The sequence below is a fragment of the Salvia splendens genome, chromosome 15, assembly GCF_004379255.2.
Source record: "Salvia splendens isolate huo1 chromosome 15, SspV2, whole genome shotgun sequence".
NCBI lineage: Eukaryota > Viridiplantae > Streptophyta > Magnoliopsida > Lamiales > Lamiaceae > Salvia > Salvia splendens.
In genome coordinates, this window is record NC_056046.1 from 19,847,771 (window position 1) to 19,867,491 (window position 19,721).

The window sequence follows — 19,721 nt, forward strand, 5'->3', positions numbered from 1 at the left end:
TTGTGTTTTTTTTTATTTTGGTCCAAAACATTATCTTTTGAATTATTCGGTCCCTCACATTTGAAATCGGATCATATTTGGTCCATTTTGGACAGTTCCGTCAAATTTTTGACGGTTTTAATTTCCGAGTCACAAATCTGTCACTGATCCGTCACTAACTGGGAGAAACTGATCCGTCACTAATCCGTCACTAATCTAGAGAGAAACAAACAAATTAAAAACTCTTGTAAAGAGTTTCAGCATCATTTCCTTCCTTGGATATCACGAACTTGCTCTTGCTTCGTTGCGTCAGAAACGGACTGATCACTGAATACAGCAAACTGAAGTACCACGGCACGTTTATAAAGATCTGCACCACCAAATTCGAACTCCAATTACAAAAGAAGAAAAGGGAGGGAGGGGGGGGGGAATGTTAGATCTGCACCACCAAATTCGAACTCCAATTACAAAAGAAGAAAAGGGGGGGGAGGGGAATGTTGTGTATGGTGAGCACATTTTTTGTTTGAAGAATCAGAATGAATGAATCATCACATCACCTTCCTAGCAACCATTTCGGGGTAATTATCCTGAAATAGAGAGAGAATGTGAAGTAGCTCTGAGCTCTCTCTTTAGCATATCTTTAAGATCCGTGATTTGAATAATGGAATTCACGCCGCCTGGTTTGAAATGGAGAAGCTTAATCCCTCGCTCGAGAATCTGGACTCTCCACCTCAAAAACTTCTTCAATTTCTCCTCATCTCCAAAAACCTTCTCATACATCTCCTTATATTTGAAAACCCCATAGGCATTATAACAAACAGGATGCCCGCACCGGTCGAAACCGTCCATATACGCGACGGAGCCTTCGAGCTCCTTAAGCCCCAAATCCTCCTCCAAAATGGCGTCGGCGTCGAACTCCTTCCGCTAGTTGAGGCACTTCACCAGCATGTTGAGGGCGTCCTGCACCCTGAAATCCCTAGCGCGGAGGAATTTGAGGAGGACGACGTCGGCGCGGTCGTCGGCATTGCCTAGGAGGGGAATGCCCCACATGGAATCAGCGCCGCGGGAGGCCGTGAGCTTGTCCTTGAGCTCTTTGAGGGCTTTGCGCTCGGAGTTTTTGAGGTGGGAGATGAAGTAGGTGTCTTCTTTGAAGGAGGGGGAGCGGAGAGAGGCGACGCAGCTCTTCTTGGCGGGTTTTGGGGAGGAATTGGGAGTGTGGGTTTGTTTGAGGGAGGTAGGAGATGCGGCGGTTTCCATTTTTTCTTTTTTCTTTTGGGAGGAGAAATGGAGATGGGTTTTTGGGAGAGAGTGTGTGTTTTGTGACGGATCAGTTTCTCCTCGTTAGTGACGGATTTGTGACCCGGTAATTAAAACCGTCAAAAATTTGACGGAACCGTCCAAAATGGACCAAATGTGACCCGATTTCAAATGTGAGGGACCGAATAATTCAAAAGATAATGTTTTGGACCAAAATAAAAAAACGCAATATGTTAAGGACCAAATTGAGACTTTAGTCTAGATTTTTTTTTGGAATTTGGGGCAAGATAATGTAATTGTAGTCTTGCTATGGATAAACAAATTGCGTCGAATTGAATATATAATACTTCTGTTGAATTTGTTCCAGCTTTATCATCCATGGAACTTGAAAAATTGCTCTACATTAAGTAGGAGTAGGATTTAAGCTAGAGCTTTGGAACTTGGAAGCATATTTATATTTTGTTCCTAAATTATACATTTATACTCCCTTCGTTCCATTAACGTTGGAACATTTTTTTTCGCACTCATTTTAGAAATTAATGGAACATTATTTTCCGCACTTATTTTAGAAAAAAATATATTGTACTCCCTTCATTCCACAAGAATATGCATTTTTGATTGAGCACAGATTTTAATGCACAATTGATAAAGTAAAAAAGAGATAGAAATAAAAAGTTATTAAAGTATTGTTATTGAAAAGTGAGTCGCACCTTAATAGAGAGAAAGAGTTTCTAAATTTAGAAAATGCATACTTTTGTGCGACAGACTTAAAAGTTAAGAGTGCATACTCTTGTGAAATGGATGGAGTAATAAATAGTTAACGTGAAGAAAGAGTAAAGTAAGAGAGAAAATAATGTAGAAATAAAGTAAAGAGTGCATACTCTTGGAGGACGGAGTGAGTAATAAATAATTAACGTGAAGAAAGAGTAAAGTAAGAGAGAATAATGTAGAAACGACCAAGAAAGAGTAAAGTAAAAGTGCATACTCTTGTGGGTTATGTTAATTAATCTATGCCGGTTGATTAAGTAATTCTTGAGCTGATATTGGAAGGAGCTTTTAATATACGAGAATCCAGATACTTCCCAAAGAAACGACCAAGGATAAAATGATCACTCACGTAGGATGCATGCATTCTAATTTACTTAGATGTTTTCTCGAGTTTTGATGAGTTTATTATTTTTATTTCAAAAGGGTTTTCTTTCGCAAGCGAGTTAGAGGCGGAGAGAGAATTTTTCAATTTAAGAATATTAAGCGAACGAGAATGTGGCCACGTTCTTGTTTCACATATGAGGTTCAGATATGGTATGAAGAGAGAGAAAAATGGGCTGCAGCCATACTTTTAAATGAGAAAATATTTTGGTTACTTGGCCTTTTGTAAAACCTCAAGTTCACTTTTAAATGCTGACACAATATTTTATAAAATTATTTTGTCATGTGTTCACTGGGTACACCAAATACTCAGTCTTGCATATGTTTTAAAAATGTGCAGATTGAGCTGTGATGAGCGCGGTGGGTGTTGAGCAAGGTCGTTGAAGAAATTTCATATTAGGATGTTCAGAATGTGTCATGTCTTTACACGTTGCATATTTCTTCTCTCGAATGCTTTCGCTGAGCAGTTGATTTTCTTCTGAGTTCTCGTATTTCTAAGATAGTATTCATTTCGAGTTGTTGATTGTTGAGATACTCTGATTTTATTTGAGCTATCCCTGTTATTTCGAGTTATTCCCAAGTATACAATCGTTTCTCCCTTTCTTTCCCACTTCTTTGACCCACCCCTAGTCGCGGTCAACCGTGTTTTCTATCCTTAGAAAATGCGGTGGTGACAGAAATATTGTTTTCTTTTACTTTTTAAAGAAAGAATATTAGTCATGGCTCATTTCTAGAGTAGTTCATTAAAATAGTTGAACATTGTTTAATTAGGCCATCCACAATAGGAATAGCCCAGCAATAGTCTAGCCACAAACTCTTCCTGCCACATCATCAACACTAAAAATCCTTCTGCCACATCATCAAAACAAGCAAATAGCCCAGCCATAGCCTAGCCACATCACTCAAAATTATATAAAACAAATAATTAACAATCACACAAAATACGGAATTAAATTTACGACACAGATACGGGAAAATTCAATAATAATATTAAAATTTTAAAAAGTACATTAATTAAAAAAACACACTTCATTAAAATTAAAATAACATTACAACATCCTCATAAATGAGTTTGTCCCACATCGAAAGTGGAATATAAAACATTAAGGATGTCTCTATAAAAGAGAAACAACCAAGAATGAGTTTGTCTCACATCGAAAGTGAAACATAAAACATTCAAGGATGTCTCTATAAAAGAGAAACAACCAAGAATGAGTTTGTCCCACATTGAAATTAGAACATAAAACATTCAAGGATGTCTCTATAAAAGAGAAACAACCAAGAATGAGTTTGTCCCACATCGAAAGTGGAACATAAAACATTCTAGGATGTCTCTATAAAAGAGAAACAACCAAGAATGAGTTTGTCCCACATCGAAAGTGGAACATAAAACATTCAAGGATGTCTCTATAAAGAGAAACAACCAAGAATGAGTTTGTCCCACATCGAAAGTGGAACATAAAACATTCACGAATATCTCTATAAAATAGAAACAACCAAGAATGAGTTTGTCCCACATCGAAAGTGGAACATAAAACATTCAAGGATGTCTCTATAAAAGAGAAACAACCAAGAATGAGTTTGTCCCACATCGAAAGTGGAACATAAAACATTCACGGATGTCTCTATAAAATAGAAACAACCAAGAATGAGTTTCATAAAAAAATATTAAATAAAAAAAATTAAAAAACCAGCTGGGCGATGCGCTCGGCGATCCGAAGCCTGCAATAGCGCCGGGGCTCGACTAGGCGGTGCGCTAGGCGCCATTGTGGATGATGACCTTCGAAATTGGCGGCAAGTAACTTCAAAAAACATAAACACTGCTAAATTTAACTTGAATAGACTAAAATGGCTTTTACCACATTTCTCAATTTGTTTCTATTATCACTCTTCATTCTTTTTTTCTATTTTTCTAATTTTCTTTAATTTTCTAGTCATTTTCAAGAGGATGAAAATTGTCCGCGCAGAGTACACCTTGTAAATCAACGTTTAACACTTAGCTCTTGTTTATTTGAAAAAAATGAAGTTTTTCAAAGAAAATGATTTTTGAGATTATTATGATTAGGATTTATTTCTTTGTTCAAATACACATCTAAGAAAATGATTTTTGAGATTATTATATTAAGGATTTATTTCTTTGTTCAAATACACATCTATAGGACTGTGTTTCACCAATAACTTCATGACAAATGGAAATAAATAAGCTCACCTGCCAAATCAATTGTACACATGCATTTTATAAACTGACGGGACAAGACAGGTCCATTTGCTAATTTTATGAAAAGTCTTCTAATAGTATTAAATATGGAAATTTTTATATGTAATTATTGGCGTTCCATATATTACTACAATATTTATATATGTAGATTGATCTCATAATATAATAATATTATACATATAAAAAAATATTCATGTTGCATTACTTTTCACATCAAGGAATACAAATCATATCACAACTCTCTGATAATAGTACTATTTGAATTTTATGGGTAAAACCTTATATATATTTCAAAATTTTAAACAAATAAAAATTATTACTACAACTTATATTTTGTTATCATAATAAATTATACTGTACTTTTTATTACTCCTATCTTTCTAATAGCATATAAAAATTTCAAGATTTTAAAACAATGAAAATAGAAAATAAAAAATGAAATATTCTTATATTATTTCAAATAGTAGTATAATGAAAGAGAAATGTTGTAGTATATGGAACGCCAATATGAATATTTTTTTCATGTGTATAGTATTATTACATATTAGTATTATATTATGAGATCAATGTACATATATAGATAGTGTAGTAGTTAGTATATGGAACGCCAATAATTACATAAGGAAATTTTCATATTTAATACTATTAGGAGAGTTTCAATAAAATGGACCTCTCTTACTCCTGTCAGTTTATAAAATGTATGTGTACAATTGATTTGGCATGTGGGCTTATTTATTTTCATTTGTTAATAAGTTATTGGTAAGGCATGCTATATCATTATGCCACCATGGTATGGAAGGACTGTGGAATTTTTCCTCCATCTATATAATGTCACAATATATTTTTAATTAACAAGTGTAGATATATTATCATTTTCTAAATATCAACTAAGTTAGTTATCATTATGGTTAACTATAAATATTTCATTATTGTGACTATTTATTTAAATAATCTAATAAATTGAAACATATATATAAGATAGTACAATATAAATTCTTGTTTTCATTAAATTATAAATAGATAAATATAAAATAAATAGTAGAAAATAATCCATGTAGTGAATGATAAGAAAAAACTAAAACTAATTTATCCCTAGTAATTGTAATAGAAATATCCCTTTCTTTCTCTCCTCCTCAAGAGTAAAAAAATAATCTAAGAAATTTGGATTTAAACAACTTTTATTGTAGTTTTTTTTGAATAAAACAATTTTTGAAAGATTTTCGATGTTTCGAAATGAAGAACGTTAAAGTGAAATTTAAAATAAATTAAAAGTAAACTTAGGAATTTAATATAAAGTTCATGAATATGATTAACTTTATTTTCTAAATTAATATTCAATCCAGCCCCATAATATAAAGGCATTTATAATAATATAAGTTTTAATGCATAATTAATAAAATAAAAAAGAAATAAAAAGAAAAAAGTTAATGTGTCTAGCAGTGAAAAAATCCCACCACATTTGAAAAAAATTACTTCATCTGTCCACAATAAGAGTCTTATTTTGCTATTTTGGTACGTTCCACAAGAGTCCTATTTGATTCATTTTTATCATAAATGGTAAGTGAGCATCATATTCCACCAACTTGTTTCACTCACATTTTATTAATAAAGAGAGAATATCTTTTTTGGTCCACGAACTTTGCCAAAGTATTATTTTAGGTTCGTGAACTTTGAAAATATCATTTGAGGTCCACCAACTATAGATTAATATCATTTGAAGTACTTTTTACTATTTCCAAGTTTTTTTGGACGAAAATACCCTCAATACCTTAAAGTGTATATATTTTTAATAAATTTATCATATACTTATATTTTTTTATAAATATCTTTACAATATATTTTTTGATAAATTTTCTAAATATAATTTGACCTTAAATATTATCACTTAATTTTGTGACATGCAAGTAAAATTGCTTCTTCAATTTTTTATATTATTTTTTTAAATTGAATAAAAAAATTTTCTTTAATAATAAAAAATTGAATAAAGATCTTTTCTTGCATGTCACAAAATTAAATGATAATATTGAAGGTCAAATTATATTTAGAAAATTTGTCAAAAATATATTGTAAAGATATTTATAAAAAATATGAGTATATGATAAATTTATTAAAAATATACACCCTTTAAGGTATTGAGGGTATTTTGACTTCTTTCTTCTTTTGTGCTTAAAAAATAATGGAATTCCAAATTAATGAAGGAGAATAGATTCATTCTAATTGAGGGAGTGACGCATAATGGTTGTGTGTCGTTCTTAATGAAACGCACAACCCTTATGCGTCGTTCTTTAATGACGCACAATGATTATGCGTCGATTAACGACGCATAAGGGTTATGCATCATTATAAAACGACGCATAATGGTTATGCGTCGTTAAGGCGGCTTTTAACGCCCTCCAGGCAGACGCAGCTCACAGAACGACCTTTCACACACCTTCATTCCTCTCTCGGCGATTTCCGGCGTTTTCAGGCGATTTCCGGCGATTTCTCCATAAGATCCGGTAATTTGTTAATCAATTTAGCTACATTCATCATTATTCATGTTTATTGTGCTTTCATTTGTTAGTTTTACCCAATTTATACAAATTAGGGCTTGTAGGAAAAATGTTCCTAATTGTCGTTGTTTTAAATGTTTTTTATGCAGAAATCATGCAAGTATTTGTGAGTTTGTATTGGGGTGGTAGAGTAGTTCAACTACCACATATGTGTATTGGTTATGAACCACCTCGTCCGAGGAGCTCCATCATATTAAATTCAGGTGTTTCCTATTTTGAATTGGTAGTAATGATTTGTGATGCGATGGGAATAGATATGAACCAACACACAATTGAATTATTATGGAGACAATGTATAGTCTTTGCTTCCGGTATGGGTTATACATGTTCTGTGATTTGCAATGATGACAGTGTGATGTTTATGTTCAACAATGCTCAAAATTCAAGTGGGTGTATTGAATTATTTGTTGAGTATTCACCGGTGAGGAGTGCAGAAATCCCACCAGTTGTTGATTATGGTATTGAATCATCTGCGAGGTTTGAACAAATGAGTTTTGACTGTGGTATTGGATCATCTGCGAGGGTGGACCAAATGAGCTTGGATCGTAGTATGAATGAGCAGAGATATGTTGTAGATGTTGCTGATGTTGGTGTTGGATTGAATGATGAGGTAGATGTTGCAGATGATCTTGATGAGCCAAGGCCACTATCTGAGACAGAGCCAGACCCCGATCTCAGTGATGGTGATGGTGATGGTGCTGATGATGACGGTGGTAGTTCTGATGATGAGATAGTACCATGTAAACCTGTTATGCAAGGTGAACAACCACTTCCGGAATACAATCCTAGTGGGTTTAGATTCTTTCATGAATTACCAAGTCGTCCTCCTTGAGTATCAGATGATGTGGGTGGTAATGAACACAGCCTTTTGTATTGGAATGAGAATGAGCCGCATCGGATTGTGTTGGGAACAAAATTTGATTCCAAGCTACACGTGAAGACTGTTATAACTATGTGGAGTTTGTGGAATGAAAAACAGTTTAAGGTTATCGAGAGCAAATTAAGAAGGTGGCATGCTGTATGCAAATTTCCAGCAGGAACGACAATAACTGGGGCAGGCATCATCAGCACCACCGACGCTGAAAAGGCGATGGAGTGTAAGTGGGAGGTTTCAGTTACACAAAGGTCGCATGACGATATGTGGGAAGTTAGAAAGTGGAAGAATCGACATAGTTGTATAGGCCATCGTGCTAATAGAGATCATGCTAACTTTTCATCCCCAATGATAGCTCTGTTGATTCGACATCATGTGCGACAATATGCCGATTTCAAGGTCTTCTCAATAATAGCTGATATTCAAGACAAATTTGGTGTGTTAATCAGTTATAAGAAGGCGTGGTATGCAAAGAGAAAGGCTATAGAGTTTGTATACGGTGGATGGGAAGAATCGTTTAGGCAGTTGCCAAGCTACATGTTTGAACTCCAGTCACAAAATATGGGCACAATTGTTGAGTGGAAGCATAACGATCTGTTGAGTCAGAGGCGTACAATGGTGTTCAACTATATTTTTTGGGCATTTGGGCCTGCAATACATGCGTACCAGAACGCCGCACCGGTGTTAACAGTGGACGAGACTCACCTCCGAGGAAGATTTAAAGGTAAATTGCTTGTTGCTTGTGGTTTTGATGCTAACAAGACATGCTTGCCTATTGCATATGCCGTGGTGGATGAAGAAACCAATGACAGTTGGTCGTGGTTTTTGGATCATGTCAGAACTCATGTGGTGAAATACGAGAGGGAGGTGTGCATTATATCAGATAGGCATAAATGACTCTTGAATGCAATGGAGTCTGAAATCATGACAAGGGCCCCGCAGATACACCACAAATTTTGTTTGCTTCATGTGAGGGCAAATGTGTTGAAGAAGCACAAGGGCCCCTATGTGAAGGCTATTATATGGAAGTTGGGGGTCAGTTCTCAGGAACGTAAATTTGTTCTCAGGAACGTAAATTTTCCAGAAGACGTCGAGCACTTTATGATGTCAACAGTGGTGCGGTTCGAATGCTGAATATGATTACAAAAGAATGTTGGTCACTGTGCTACGATGGTGGACTTAGGTGGGGGGTGGCCACAACAAACATGTCGGAGTGCTACAATAACGTCTTGAGGGGTGTGAGAGAGTTGCCGATTAGAGCGTTGGTTGATTTGACCTTTTGGAGGACGGTAAAATGGTGGGTGATAACTGATCACGATAACTAAGACAACACAAATACATTTCACCTGGCCAGGACGAATCAGTGATAACTGATCACGATAATGAGCTACTGAATGTCGGGGAGCATTTCCAATTTCAGTAACTCCGTGCCACCTATACATAATATTAATGTCAACAGTTATCAACAAAATACATAATTATGTGAGTTAATTTAAACAAAAACATTACTTGGCTCCACACGGGGTATAAGGCGTGTGCATAGGTGATATCAAGAAGGCTGGTCTCAATGTAGGCATTCTTTCCCACGCCCACAGCTGCAAGAGAACCATAGGTCCACCCACATCTCTTCTCTGTCTGCCTACAGAAGCCTCGCACAAATAATGATACAGGTATGCTAAAGCAGCACTACCCCAACTGATATTAGCCACATCTTCCGGATCGTCTAAGGCATTTAACCACATAAAGGGGACCTTGCACCCTGTGGTGTCCGGTAAAATAAGTCCCCCTAACAAGATCAGAGCATGTATACATGCTCTTTGGATGTATGCATACTCAGGCAGCCCATCACCCAACGACATCGTCGCTTGGTGGATCAGAGACGTCATCAACAAACCACCGTGCTTCGTTTCTGTATCTGCGTCAGGTATCCATCCCAACAAATCTCTACACTTGCTTGGCCAATCTTCAAATCCAACAGGGTAGTCACGGCCAGTGAAAACACTCCCGTCTGCTCTCAAACCCCACAGGCTTTGCACATCCTGTAAGGTTACAGTAACCTCACCAACTGGAAGGTGGAAACAGTGTGTCTCAGGCCTACAACGCTCGATCAAGGCCGTTATTAGCTCATTGTCCATCCTCATCGGCCTTCCACATTGAACAACGCCTCTGAACCCTCATACATCAAGCCAATACATCACATTTTCATGTATTGGCAATGCCCAAACCTTACTCTCCGTCCTACGAACTCTCAACACATTTGTTGTGCCATTGGCCAACAAAGAGGCTGAAATGTGTTCGTTCTGATGAAACAATAGTGATGGATCCTCAGGTCCATAACATAATTGTTGTTCGGAACTTGCAGATGCCATCTACTTCAAAACATTCACCCAAGATTCAATTTTTTTCATAACACCTCAACAATCTAACTAAATTGCAACTTAGGTGCGCAATATATGCATATGAAATACCCAAATTACATAAAATCGCCCACCAAAAGGGGCACAATTACAAAAACTTAATCTATTGCTTCAATTGCTCCTACCCATTCAATGATATGCATATTAAATACCCAAATTACGGAAAATCGACCAACAAATCCAACAATTTCATCATAAACCCTAATTTTGCTAAATTAAATCCATATGAAATACACAAATTACGGATATTCGACCAAAAATTCCATCAATTTCATCATAACCCATAATTTCATCATAATCCCTAATTATATGCAACAAAACAACAAAAATATACTAAAAATCCATCAATTTAATAAAAAACCCAACTTTTACTAAATTACGGAAAATCTGCCCAAATTAAACATTAAAGGATGTATTTAGCCAAATTGAAGAATAATTACCATAATATGGTTGCAAAATGGTGGAAAATCGCCGGATTTTGCTCGGATACGTCGGAAATCGCCCGATTTCGTCGCTTGGTTCTGCCTTCTGCCTTTCGTTTCTGGCTGGTTCTGCCTTCTGCCCGATTTAAAACTCAACGAACGACGCATAATAATTATGCGTCGCTAATTAACGACGCATAAGAGTTATGCGTCGCTAATGAAAGACGCACAATGGTTATGCGTCACTAACTAACGACGCATAAGCGTTTTGCGTCGATAAAGAAAGACGCATAAGAGTTATGCGTTTTTAACAAAAAAACGCACAATGGTTATGCGTCACTAATTAACGACGCATAAGAGTTATGCGTCATTAGCTAACGACGCATAACCATTATGCGTCTTTCTGTTAGTGACGCATAACCATTATGCGTCACTCCCTGAGGTGGAATACAAGTAATGCTCTTCATTAAAATGGAATTCAACTAATGACCATTACCAAAAAAAGAATTGATCCAGGGTATTTTCGTCCAAAAAAAATTTGGAAATAGTAAAAAGTACTTCAAATGATATTAACTCATAGTTGGTGGACATTAAATGATATTTTCAAAGTTCACGGACCTAAAATGATTCTTTGGTAAAGTTCGTGGACCAAAAAAGATCCCTCTATTATAAAACTAATATGTATAGTGAGATTCATATTCCACCAACTTATTCCACTCATATTTTATTATAAAACTAATACGTGTAAGTGAGATTCATATTTTACTAACTTATTCAACCTACTTTTCTTTACATATCTTAAAATCTGTGTCATAACTAAATAGGGATGAGATCTCCTGCTGTGGAGGGGTGCACAACGGGGGTGCTTTCCTCACACCCTATTATTTTATAAATTTTTTTATTTTATTTGATGAATAAAATACTGGGGTGTGAGAAACAACACCCTGATGTGTACCCCTCCACGGTAAGGGATCTCATCCCAACTAAATAGGACTCTTATTGCAGAACGAATGAAGTATATAAATTAGAAATGAAGTATTTTTATGACGTACTCCATCCGTCCCGCAATAGCAGTCCTATTTTGTTATGACACGAGTTTTAAAAATATGAAGAGAAGTGGATTGAATAAGTAATTGAATATGAGTCTCAATTATGTATATTAGTTTTATAATATAATGTGAGTAAAAATAAGTTGGTGGAATATCGGGCCTATTTACCATTTATAGTAAGAGTAAAAATAAAAGACTCTTATTGCAGACAGACCGAAATGACAATATAAAACTCTTACTTGGGAGGGAGGGAGTAGATTAAAACATAAAAAATCTTTATTTTTTATGGAACAAATGATATAATTATTACTTCCGTCCCATAATCAATGTCACGTTTAGCCATTTCGATATGCCCCATAATAAGAGTGGAGGGAGTAGATTAAAACAGAAAAAATCTTTATTTTTTTATGGAACAAATGATATAATTACTACCTCCGTCCCATAACCAATGTCACATTTAGCCATTTCAACCTATCCCATAATAAGAGTCATATTTCACTTTTACCATAAATGATAAGTAGAACTCACATTCATCAATCAATTCTACTTACATTTTATTATAAAATTAATATATATATATATAAGTGAAACTCATAATCCACTAATTTATTCGACATATTTTTCTTTACTTTTCTTAAAATTCGTGTCCACTTACATTTATAGTCGGCCGGAGATAGTATCATTTTCAGAGGCATAAACAAGGATGCGTCAAAATCTGAGTATAAGAGCATCCACAACCGTGCTCTTGCCAGCGGCACGGTTGTGGGCCCGGGCGGTACTATTCATGCCTGCTCTCTGGCAAGAGCACAACACCCACAACTGTGCTCTTCCACAAGGACGAGCACAATTAATATAAAATTCAATTACACAACAACATTTTCATAATACTAAAATTCATTAAAAAAACCACAATAAAAATTACAAATTACAAATAAAATAAAAAGACATAATTAAAATCCTAAAAATTAAAAATTACATAATTAAAATACTAAAAATTAAAAATTACATAATTAAACTCCTAAAAATTAAAAATTACATAATTATTGGCTAATATAACCCGAGGAAGACTACGCATCCGGCGGCACCAACCCCAATTGTTTTTGGAGACCCAATATCATGGACTCGTGCGTTTGAAGTTGCGTGGGGGTCATAGTTGACCTATCGGCCATATTGAGTTGGGCCAAAAGGGCCCACAACGAGTTGTTCGGGGGTGGAGGTGGAACATAGGGTGCGGGTTCGGGAGCAGGGGCAGATGGAGTCGCGGCGCGACGTCGTTCGGCCGCCGCCTTCTTCCTACCTTGCGGTCGGCGTCGGGAACCGCTTGGTCCGGCATCGGGGCTACCCAAGTTAGCTCCGGCGAGTTGGCTAGCCACTTCTTCCGAGCCGGAGTCGGATAGTGCTACCGACCGTGAGCGTTTGGAGGAGCCGCTAGAGGAGGATGTTATGCCTCCCTTATACTTCGGGTGCGTCCGCGTCTCCTGCCAAACGTTAAGATATTTGAACGACTTACCGTTCATGGATTGGTAGGTGCTCAGCGAGGCGGTGATGATGTCGACCTCGCTTTGGCCGCTCCCGGCATTCCGGGACTCCTGGATGAAATAGCCGTTGAACTTGCCAATTTCTTCGTTGGCTCGGCCGATGCAGTTGCGCACCATACTCTCGTTGCGCTCGATCGTTCCCGGCGGCCGGTGTGCATTGTACCGGCTAGAGACGCGCCACCAAAAGTGATCGCCGGATTGGTTCGTTCCAACCACCGCATCTTCGGAGATTTCCAAGTACGCCTTGAACAATCTTTCCATCTCCGCCGGTGAGTACGGTGTGCGGACACCGGCGCGAGATGGAGGATTCGGCATTTGGGAAGGGGCGCGAGGCCTAGGCTCCGGTGTCCACCCGTAGCGCCCATCGGAGGCACCTTGATCGTCGATTGGGTATGGCCGGTAGCCACTCGGAACGCCCGAATCTTGGGTGAGAGGAGGGGCCGAATATTCCGTTTCCGGACTAGGAAACGGTTGCGAACCGAACCATTCGGGGTTCCAACCGTGAGAGCCGCTTGGGTTGTCGTCGTTACCGGACATAGTGGTGTTGTAGGGTGTGAGAGGAAGATGAAAATGGATATGAGAGATTGAAGATGAGAATGGAGATGAGAGAATGATGATGAGAATTGTGTAGTGAAAGTGTGAATTTTTGGGAGTGAAATTGGGGGTATTTATAGATGAAAGTGTGTATTTTTGGGGTAAAAAAAATAAAAAAAAAATTAAAAAGTGGGGAAAAACGGTTATAAACGGATATAATTTTTTGGGGAAGTGAAATTTTTTTTTTTTTATTTTTTATCGGTTTTTTTAATAAAAAACCGATTTTTTTTAAAAAAAATAAAAAATTGTTTGAAACCAACGGCTATGCCGTTGGCGAATGGGAGAGTGACACGTGTGCGTCCGCTGGCACGGACGTGCTCGATACATCGAGCAGCGCCTGTAAAAAATCATGGATTAAATATGCCCGGTCAATGGATTTTGACCAAATAATAAATGTGACGAGACATTTAATTTTGTGAAATTAAATGACATAGCGTCGATCTACATTTTACGTAGGTAAATGTAGTATATTCACTTTCTCAAATCCGATTTCCGGTGAGTGAGAAATAGTGGATTAAAGTTGGGCATAATTAGCTTTTAATTAAAGCTTGGAGATGGAGCTTAGGGAATAATTAACTAGTGTTAATTATCCCACATTGGAGGATTAACACATCTTTAATGTGTATAAATTAAGTGACTTTATGTTACTTAATAATTATAGTGGACCAAGATGGGTGAAAGAGCCCACACGCGCGCACACGCGCGCGCCGCCGCCGCCCGCCCGCCCGAGCCCGAGCCCGTGCCCGTGCACGTGCTCGTGCTCGTGGTCGCGGGCGCGGGCCGCGGGCCTCGGGCCTCGGGCCCGGGCCCGAGCCCGATCCCGAGCCCGATCCCGATCCCGATCCCGATCTCGATCTCGATCTCGATCTCGGACTTGGACTTGGACTTGGACTTGGACTTGGATCTTGGCAATTGGTCTTTGGGTGGTCTTTGGGCTTGGTCTCGATCTCGATCTCGATCTCGATCTCGATCTCGATCTTGGACTTGGACTTGGACTTGGACTTGGCTTGGTGCTTGGCCCAAACTATTCTTTTTGGACCACCGCCGAGTCAGCAATCCAAGTGGCTTGACACGTCGTCAAGCGAGGCACAGTCACGGTTGCCACGTGAGAAATCCACACGCTCCACACACGGATGGCACACTCCTGCCACACGTCTGTAACCGACGTCGGTTACGAATTGCCATGATGACAGCCATCATGGCTGTTGACCCCCTGCAGTGGACTGAGCCTATAAATAGGCCAGCCATTCCATGCATCACTACACAATTCAAAAAGCATTCTGCATCATAAGCTCTCTCCCTCTCCCTGCATAGTTTTTTCTGTCGAAGCTCTGCCCTCTCCTCCATCCAGTTCGCCGGAGCTCTGTTGATTGCGGTGCTGCATCAATAGAGACGTAGCCGTTTTACCTTTGGGGACGACACGCCAAACCGAAGAGCACTACCGGGGCGTATCTCGTCTTGCGGGAAGAGGCCTCCTCGACTCGGCTAATCACACTGGTTTAGTAGTTTCGATTATACGTTGTATTTTTAAGTTCAGTTCTTCCTTTCCTTTCTTTTGGGTTGTATTACGCCCGGTAGTTATCTTTGTAATCCCAGAAACCAACAATCGCAAGACGAGATAACTTGCCTTTGAAGGAATTTGGACTTCTAAACTGAACTAAAACTTTCGAAATATTAAACACCTTTGCTGGAGATGTCTACCGACTCCAACACCGCCGCTGCCACCACCGCCGCCGCCATTCCCTCCACCATGGCGACCACTGGACCGGTCAACACTTCATCGATTCCCTCGATGATGCCAACTTCTGGCTTCCCAGCCGCTTCATCCACCGTCCCTTGGGTTTGGGACAACCCCTTCGGGGCGTCCACTGGTTCCACCTTTGGTGGTTCGGTTGGTTCCACTTTTAGTGGTTCCTTCGGATCCTTTAATGGATCGAGTGTTGGTGCCTTCGGGCTCAATACTAGTGTTGGATCTTTCGGGATCAACACGAATGCTGGGGCCTTCGGGTCTCATGCGGGTGCTAGTCCCTTCGGGGCTGGTACGACCATGGCGGGCTCTATGCCCAACATGAATGGTGGGGGCTCTATGCCCAACCAAGTTGTTGGCTCCTTCGGGGGCAACGGAATTGGTTCCTTCCAAGGACCAACTGCGGCACCTTTGGCACCAAGAATGATGCCACCTGCCGAGAAGCCACCAAAGTTTGGAGGATCTGACTTCAAGCGGTGGTACCAGAAGATGTTGTTCTACTTGACAACATTGGGCGTCGCCAACTTCCTCACGGAGAACGAGCCGCCCGCGCCAAGCGACCAAGAGACTAGGCTCGAAGTCATGGCGGACTATGAAGCTTGGAGAAAAGGGGATTATCTATGTAAAAACTTTATTTTAAGTGCATTAGATGATAGCCTCTATAATGTATACTCCAATGTAACCACATCTAAACAAATGTGGGAAAGCCTAGAGAAGAAATATAGCATAGACAATGCTGCAGGGACTGAACAGGTTGTAGCATCCAAGTTTATGGACTACAAGATGGTCGACTCTCGACCCATCATGGAGCAAGTCCAAGAGCTCCAAATGATCATCCACTCCTTAGTGGCTGAAGGGATGACCTTGCCCGATAAGTTCCTAAGGTGCACGATCATTGACAAGCTCCCTCCAAGTTGGAAGGACTTCAAGAGTTATCTCAAGCACAAGCGAAAGCAGATGACCCTTGAAGACTTGATCGTGAAGTTGCGCATTGAGGCCGACGTGCGCAAAAGTGATCAAAAGGCTAAGGGCTTCACCCCAAATGAAGCCAAAGCCAACCTGTTGGAGCGGGGCGGTCCCTCCAACAAACGCCCTCGCCCAAACCGTCCAAACGACAAAGGGAAGGGAAAGCAGCCTTCAAAGAAGTTTGAAGGCGACTGCTACAAATGTGGCAAACCGGGCCACTTTGCCAAAGACTGCCGCAGCAAGAAGAAGAAGCCGGCAGCCCACGTCGTTGAGAAGGAGTTCAAGGACTGGGATGAGAACGACCTCATTGCAGTGGTCACTGAAGAGGTTAACCTTGTTGATAACAAGGGAGGCTGGTACATCGACACCGGCGCTACTGCTCATGTTTGCTCCGACAGGAGCAAGTTTGCCTCCTACACTGCTGTTGAAGGGAGGAAGATCAACATGGGGAATCAAGCATCGTCAGAAGTCCTCGGCGTTGGCAACGTGATTCTCATGATGACGTCTGGCCTAACTATCACTTTGAAGGATGTGCTGCATGTCCCGGACATCCGCAAGAACCTAGTGTCAGGATCAATACTAGTTAATAAAGGGTTTAAACTTGTATTTGAGTCCGATAGGTTTGTCTTGTATAAGTTTGGAAAATCCATCGGAAAAGGTTATGTAACCGATGGGCTTTTCAAGCTTAGTGTAGCAACTCGAAGTGTTGCGAAGCCATTGGCCAATAAGAATAAAGCATCTACTTCCTCTTATTTGATTGAGTCTTCAAATTTGTGGCATTGTAGATTGGGACATGTAAATTCAAAAGCCATTAAAAGATTAGTAAATTTAGATTTACTAAAGGCTAATGAATTGGATATCCAAGATAAATGTGAAATTTGTCTTGAAGCAAAAATGACTAAGTTGCCGTTTCACTCGGTTGAACGAAGCACAAAACCCCTTGAATTAATTCACACGGATGTATGTGATTTAAAGATGTTGCAAACTAGAGGTGGTAAAAAGTACTTTATCACTTTCATAGATGATTGCACAAGATATTGCTACATTTATCTTTTAAGAAGCAAAGATGAAGCAATAGAGGCGTTCAAAAATTATAAGAACGAAGTTGAGAATCAACTTGGTTGTAAAATCAAAATGATTCGAAGCGATAGAGGAGGCGAATATGTAGCCCCGTTTGAGGAGTTATGCAACGCAAGTGGTATAATTCATCAAACAACTGCTCCATATTCACCACAATCCAATGGTGTTGCAGAACGCAAGAATCGAACTCTAAAAGAGATGATGAATGCACTGCTACTCAGTTCAGGATTACCACATAACATGTGGGGGGAAGCTGTTTTGACAGCAAACTATATCTTGAATAAAATCCCTCTCAAAGGAAAAGATGTTACTCCTTATGAGTTGTGGAAGGGAAGGAAGCCATCCTACAAATACCTCAAAGTGTGGGGGTGTTTGGCAAAGGTGATGGTTCCTCCGCCCAAAGAAGTTACAATCGGACCTAAGACGGTTGATTGCATCTTCATTGGATATGCACTTAACAGTAGTGCATATCGATTTGTTGTTCACAAGTCTGAAATATCGACTATCACAGTAGGAACAACAATTGAGTCGAGGAATGCTGTATTTCTCGAAAATACCTTTCCTTGCAAAGATAAGGAAAAAGTATCAACCAATTCTGAGACAAGAATTGAAGAAGCCACTAGTTCTAAACAAGTGGAAGAAGAAGCCACTAGTTCTAAATCAACAGATGCGGAACCTGAATCGCGCAAGCGTGCAAGGCCCGATCCAAAAGATACAGTACTAAGACGTGGTAATAGAGTCAGAACACCAAAAACTTTTGGTCCTGACTACATTGCTTTCATGTTGGATGAAGAACCAACATCGATAAAAGTAGCCTTTGCTGGCCCAGACGGGCTGCATTGGAGAGAAGCTGTTCAAAGCGAAATTGATTCAATTTTGCTAAACCACACATGGGTGTTGGTTGATTTGCCCGAAGGTGCTAAACCTTTAGGATGCAAATGGGTTCTTAAAAGAAAGTTTAAGGCCGATGGAACAGTTGATAAGTATAAAGCCCGATTAGTAGTAAAGGGTTTTAAACAAAAAGAAGGACATGACTTCTTCGATACCTATTCACCTGTAACAAGGATTACATCTATCCGGGTGCTTCTCGCTATTGCTGCATTGCACAATCTCGAGATTCATCAAATGGATGTAAAGACCGCGTTTCTGAATGGTGAACTAGAAGACGAAATCTACATGGAACAACCCGAAGGGTTTGTAGTACCTGGACAAGAGAAAAAGGTATGCAAGCTCGTGAAATCCCTATATGGATTGAAACAAGCGCCATTGCAATGGCACTTGAAGTTTGATAATGTGATGTTATCAAATGGGTTTAAAATCAACGAGTGCGACAAATGTGTCTACATCAAGAGCACTAATAACGGTCATGTTATAGTGTGTCTCTACGTTGATGATATGTTAATCTTGGGTAGCAACACTCAAGTAATTAACGATACAAAGGCCATGTTAAAGAGAAACTTTGACATGAAAGACATGGGTCTAGCCGATGTAATTCTTGGAATGAAGATTTTAAGAACGAATGATGGAATCATCTTAACACAATCACATTATGTTGAGAAGATATTGAATAAATTCAAAGCCTATGATGGCGCGCCGGTTAAGACTCCAATTGAACTCGACGTTCACTTGAGCAAAAACAAAGGCGAGCCCGTTGCACAAGAAGAGTATGCACGGGTCATCGGGTGCATTATGTACTTGACTAATTGCACTCGACCTGACATTGCTTGTGCCGTGAACAAGTTAAGTCGTTACACGAGCAATCCAAGCAAAGAGCATTGGAGAGCTCTTGTGAGGGTTTTGAGATATTTAAAACACACTCAAAATCTTGGGCTACACTTCTCGAGATACCCCCCGGTGCTTGAAGGGTACTGTGATGCCA

General features: G+C 39.2%; 1 pseudogene; it reads right to left on the minus strand.

The window, feature by feature from the left end:
- Window positions 1–13: 13 nt before the first annotated feature.
- LOC121769259 lies at window positions 14–1,335 on the minus strand (annotated as a pseudogene).
- Between the last annotated feature and the right edge of the window lie 18,386 nt (window positions 1,336–19,721).